General features: G+C 44.6%; 1 pseudogene; it reads left to right on the forward strand.

Moving 5' to 3' along the window:
• The first annotated feature begins 2,875 nt into the window (after positions 1-2,875).
• LOC124719305 lies at positions 2,876-2,993 on the forward strand (annotated as a pseudogene).
• The last annotated feature ends 2,883 nt before the right edge of the window (positions 2,994-5,876 follow it).

Here is a 5,876-nt window from a genome sequence, read left to right on the forward strand (position 1 = left end):
CGTGCTCTTCAAGAATACGCAATGACCGTTTGTACTTAGCTGCTATCCCTGTCAGTTTGTGAACTGTTTCCTAGTACGAACACACGCAAACCTTCAAACAAATTCAATACTCAAAGGGCAAACGCGAGCGGTGGTCCTCACACTGCCGCCGAAAGCTTACTGAATGCACGAACAGCTCACTGGAAGCCAAAGGGATCCCCATTTCGTGACGTCACGTAGGCCAGCTGTCAGTGGTATCCTTTAGGCTCATGGAGGTAAAAATAAGAGGAGCTGTCACGACATTACAAACTTGAAGCCGACCCAAGTGGAGATCCGCCGTGTTAGCTACCCCACAACATTCGCTTCTGGTGGTTTGATTCCGTGTAGTCGCGAAGTGTTTTGATAAAACAAAATGCCGGCTTGCGTCACTTACGGATGTACTAATCGTTCTAAAGTTAAATAAATCACATTTCATTCGTAAGTGGACTTATTTATGCGCTATTTTCTTATATATACTTGAAATTCTGATGAACTGTAAAGTTTTGCAGTATGGTTTTATTTCTGTGATTTGACTTTAGATTTCCTATCAATCCAAAGCGAAGAGCTCTCTGGAGGTGAGCAATAAACTTGGTTTTCAGTGTTTGGTTATTTCCAAGTAACTGGAAAGTCCTGCAAGAAATATGCTGTAAATGGGGACTACTGTTTCAAAATGCGATAATTTAATATAAAAATAATGTAACTACAAGTAGTTAATTAAATCTTCAGTAGAATGTGTGAAACACCTGTTGCAGAATAGAAAAGCAACTGGAATCACTCAACAGAGGAAAGTCCACTGGACCTGACGGGATACCAATTCGATTCTACACAGAGTACGCGAAAGAACTTGCCCCCCTTCGAACAGCCGTGTACCGCAAGCCTCTAGAGGAACGGAAGGTTCCAAATGATTGGAAAAGAGCACAGGTAGTCCCAGTCTTCAAGAAGGGTGGTCGAGCAGATGCGCAAAACTATAGACCTACATCTCTGACGTCGATCTGTTGTAGAATTTTAGAACATGTTTTTTGCTCACGCATCATGTCGTTTCTGGAAACCCAGAATCTAATCTGTAGGAATCAACATGGATTCCGGAAACAGCGATCGTGTGAGACCCAACTCGCTTTATTTGTTCACGAGACCCAGAAAATATTAGATACAGGCTTCCAGGTAGATGCCATTTTCCTTGACTTCCAGAATATCAGACCAGCTGTGTGGCTGGATTGAAGAGTTTTTAGCAAACAGAACACAGCATGTTGTTCTCAATGAAGAGACGTCTACAGACGTTAAAGTAACCTCTGGCGTGCCATAGGGGGGTGTTATGGGACCATTGCTTTTCACAATATATATAAATGACCTAGTAGGTAGTGTCGGAAGTTCCGTGCGGCTTTTCGCGGATGATGCTGTAGTATACAGAGAAGTTGCAGCATTCGAAAATTGCAGCGAAATGCAGGAAGATCTGCAGCGGATAGGCACTTGGTGCAGGGAGTGGCAACTGACCCTTAACATAGACAAATGTAATGTATTGCGAATACATAGAAAGAAGGATCCTTTATTGTATGATTATATGATAGCGGAACAAACACTGGTAGCAGTTACTTCTGTAAAATATCTGGGAGTATGCGTGCGGAACGATTAGGAAGTGGAACGATCATATAAAATTAATTGTTGGTAAGGCGGGTACCAGGTTGAGATTCATTGGGAGAGTACTTAGAAAATGTAGTCCATCAACAAAGGAGGTGGCTTACAAAACACTCGTTCGACCTATACTTGAGTACTGCTCATCAGTGTGGGATCCGTACCACGTCGGGTTGACAGAGGAGATAGAGAAGATCCAAAGAAGAGCGGCGCGTTTCGTCACAGGGTTATTTGGTAAGCGTCATAGCGTTACGGAGATGTTTAGCAAACTCAAGTGGCAGACTCTGCAAGAGAGGCGCTCTGCATCGCGGTGTAGCTTGCTGTCCAGGTTTCGAGAGGGTGCGTTTCTGGATGAGGTATCGAATATATTGCTTCCCCCTACTTATACCTCCCGAGGAGATCACGAATGTAAAATTAGAGAGATTCGAGCGCGCACGGAGGCTTTCCGGCAGTCGTTCTTCCCGCGAACCATACGCGACTGGAACCGGAAAGGGAGGTAATGACAGTGGCACGTAAAGTGCCCTCCGCCATACACCGTTGGGTGGCTTGCGGAGTATAAATGTAGATGTAGATGTAGATGTAGAGTGGTTAAATTATAAGTACTTAAAGGGTTAAATATCTGTTAAATCAAAGTTCCCTACCTAAGTCCAGGCTATTTAGATCATTACATTAATCACTGTGTTGTCGTGTTACCCTCTAAATGCCGCGCGCGGGATTAGCCGAGCGGTCTCAGGCACTGCAGTCATGGACTGTGCGGCTGGTCCCGGCGGAGATTCGAGTCCTCCCTCGGGCATGGTTGTGTGTGTTTGTCCTTAGGATAATTTAGGTTAAGTAGTGTGCAAGCTTAGGGACTGATGACCTTAGCAGTTAAGTCCCATAAGATTTCACACATATTTTTTAGCCTGTAAATTGCTGTTATTTGCCACACCGAATGTCACTTGGCAGGTACAATTTAAGAACAAAGCAGATCTGTAAACTGCAATGGGCCTGAGAATCTTAAATTACGTTCTTTTCCATCGTGATTTAACGAATCTTTCACTCTGTTGACATGACAGCTGGCTTGTTTATACCATCCCTGCATACATCTATGGGACACCAAAGGAAATAAGGTAAGTTTCTTGCAAACCTGAACATTTAAAATTTTCATTTGACTTGAAAATGCAACGAATACAAATCGGTGTCTCTAAACTATCAATCATTGATTTTGGAGTTCTGGCTTTATCAATTAGGCAACGGCCGTGCCGCAGTGGATACATCGGTTCCCGTGAGATCACCGAAGTTAAGCGCTGTCGGGCGTGGTCAGCACTCGGATGGGTGACCATCCACGTCGCCATGCGCTGTTGCGATTTTTCGGGGTGCACTCAGCCTCGTGATGCCAATTGAGGAGCTACTCGACCGAATAGTAGCGGCTTCGGTCGAAAATACCATCATAACGACCGGGAGAGCGATGTGCTGACCCCACGCTGCTCCTATCCGCATCCTCAATTAAGGATGACACGGCGGTCGGATGTCCCGGTAGCCACTCGTGGCCTGACAACAAAGTGTGTGGCTTTAAAATTATCGACACAAACACAATGAAAGTGAATAAAAATGGATTACGAAAGCACGCGTTTCGCAGCCAATGCTTCTCGGTTATTCGAAGTGTATAAAGAAAGAGGAATTACAATACTGGGGCCATATTTTCGTGTTGTACTACTGTGTCGAATACGCATTTAACACCAGAAAAACGTTTGAAGTTGCGTTCCTTATGCTGTGTTGTTCACTAAAACAGTGTGACATTTACCATATAAAATAAATATCGCGTACAGAAGACAAAAATAACGAACAAGAAGGAATTGTAAACACTCGTCTGCTGATGTTTTGGGGGATCCAAGATGGCGGCAGGCCCCGCCCACTGGCTTCAAAACAACTTACAGCGTAAGTCTGTAGCGCCGTCTCCCCTTATTCTACCTCCGTGTGTAGGCTACGGTACAGTACCTGCGCGCTGCGGTAAGTGGCGGAGCGTGCTTCCGGCGGCGCGGGCGGTCTGCGGGCGACTGGTGCTCGCGGGCTCCCGTCAGGTGACAGGGGGCCGCCCGTGTCCTCGGTGGGCGAGTGACGTGGACCGCGCGCCGTCGGCTCGGGTTACCCAGGGGCGGGGGAGGGGGTGGGGGCTCGGCTGACACCCACGCGTGCGTAGCGGTACCCCCTCTCCGCTCTGTCGCTCTTCGGCTACCTGTCCGCACCTCCCGGTCTTGCGTCACTCTCCGCAACCTTTTCATCAGTCAGCAACTCTGGTCGTCTCGACACGATGAGCCATCCTCTCTCACAAGTTTATTTGATCAAGTTTTTCAACCGCGTTCTATATTCAAAATAAAGAGACCCGTGATTCGGCTTTTCCCTAGTCTTTGAAAAATAATCGAAATGCGTGAAGAATTTGACAGAGTACTGAAAGACCCAAATCAAAACAAGGCCCATGGAGTGGACAACATTCCAATAGAACTACTTATAACCTTGGGAGAGCCAGCCCTGGCAAAACTCTGCCATCTGGTGTGCAAGATGTATACGCTTCATTCACTCTGTCTAGCACAGTGAGGTCTGTGGCCAACCAGGCAGTTGCCTGCAAGTCTTATCACACCCCTGCACGTTCTTCCCTTTTTGTCTATTGCCTCACACCTCTTAGCTTACTTCAGTATTATCGTTATTATTTTTTGACGACACCTTCTTGAAAAAGGACTTTTGCATGCCTTGTTCGAGTGTAATGTCTCGTGTTGATTACGCCAGAAGGATCGCATGTCTGTTGTATGTATACAAGTATAAATAAAGATATTTTGTTTAGTTACCCTGTTCCCGGTAAAAAAAAAAAAAAATAGAGGGGAGTGATTCAGGGATGGGAAGGGGGAGGCGTTGTGGCCAGGCCTCGGGTTTCGACCCATGCCCACCCTGTCTCCACCAGCTCAGAACTAACAACTCTGCTCTCCATAATTTTTTTATAATTAAAGTGAAATGGGTAGCATCAAAAAATGAAAATTTAAAAAAAAAGGGGCTTGCGTGTAAAAAAAAATCGGTCAAGCCACTACGCTACCAAACTGGTGGTCCGTGTTGGATTCTAAGTCATGGCTTTATTTTCTAATTCGATATTTTTTTTCAGTGTATATTAAATGTTGTGATAATGGGAACACAATTTTTCTTTTTGTTTTTAAGTGTAATATCGGGAGGTATGATTAATATTCGTTTACGAGTAAGAATATATAATGTACTGACTGAATTTTTAAATCATGATGCATAACACACTAGATAGTACTTTCGTAAAAAGAGGTGCTCAGCCGACGTGCACCATGAAACTCATGCCACCTTTGTCAACCGTGTAACGTTTTCTGGCTCAAAATAACGCGGCCCCACAGCCAGAACAAAGAACTACGAGATAGGGTGGACCCTATCAAAATTCGTGCGATGGTCCATAACCACTTGTTGTCCAGACCTATCTTTTGAGATATGCTTGGTAGGCATCCAAATTGATAGCTGGTTGTGAGGTAGCGGTTTAGTTGCGACGCCCTGGAAATAATCGAAGTGAGCAAGTGGCTGGCAATTCCTTGGTGTCGCTGGGTTGATGAAAGAGACTTGTACGCCAGGAGAGCCAAAGATGGTGGACTTTGTGAAACCTTAATGGCAGAAATTTCACAGTTTGTATGGAAATTAATAGCAGCCAGCTGAATCATGATACCTCAAAAAGAAACATGTTCATTACTATTATTTGCACGATGATTCTGATGGTGCAATCAGATTTTGAATATCTTTATTACTTTAAAGTTTAGTATCTGACTAAATTATACAAGTATCACTCAGCAACGAATTTCCAAAATCCAAACGGCTCATCCCATTTCGTCGATCGACGTGTCTTTAGAAAGCTATTAGTTTAAACCTAAATTGGTATGAATTAGAGGCATGTAACTTAAATAGTACATGATTTCCCGGAATGAGATTTTCACTCTGCAGCGGAGTGTGCGCTGATATGAAACTTCCTGGCAGATTAAAACTGTGTGCCGGACCGAGACTCGAAGTCGGGACCTTTGCCTTTCGCGGGCAAGTGCTCTGCCAACTTTTTTTTTTTTGTTTTTTTTTTTTGTTTGTTTGTTTTGGTCGTTGGGGACGTCACATGACATTCCTTAAAGTTCGTTTTGTTGATCTTTCGACTCAGTTTTTTTATTACAGAGGCCATCCAGCTCTCTGGCCGAACACGCTGAGCTACC

Source organism: Schistocerca piceifrons, chromosome 10, assembly GCF_021461385.2.
Source record: "Schistocerca piceifrons isolate TAMUIC-IGC-003096 chromosome 10, iqSchPice1.1, whole genome shotgun sequence".
Taxonomy (NCBI): Eukaryota; Metazoa; Arthropoda; class Insecta; order Orthoptera; family Acrididae; genus Schistocerca; species Schistocerca piceifrons.